Genomic DNA, 332 nt, shown 5'->3' with positions numbered 1-332 from the left:
CACTGGTGTCATGACTTTGTTTTTTGTTGAAATATTGGTAACAATCTAAATGAACAAACAAATAATTCTATGTTAGATCTAAACATTTGTAATCTCTGTGCTCAACTTTTGTTCCTTCAATGACTATCCTGTGTGTAAAGTAATTTTGTTTTTCTGGAAGCCTTTTAGAGTTAGCAGACACATTGACAGGGAAAGGAAGAAAGAACAAAGCCTTACAAATGCCAACAAGTAAAACTTATAACAATTTAGTTTGTAGACTTGCAATTGTAATTTATGAAACGTCAGTAAAGAAAAGACTGAGTTAAACAATTAAGTGTCATATTTCTCAGTAC

Source organism: Biomphalaria glabrata, chromosome 7 (genome assembly GCF_947242115.1).
Source record: "Biomphalaria glabrata chromosome 7, xgBioGlab47.1, whole genome shotgun sequence".
Lineage (NCBI taxonomy): Eukaryota > Metazoa > Mollusca > Gastropoda > Planorbidae > Biomphalaria > Biomphalaria glabrata.
The sequence above is the reverse complement of the archived record's forward strand: the minus strand, read 5'-3'. Positions refer to the sequence as shown.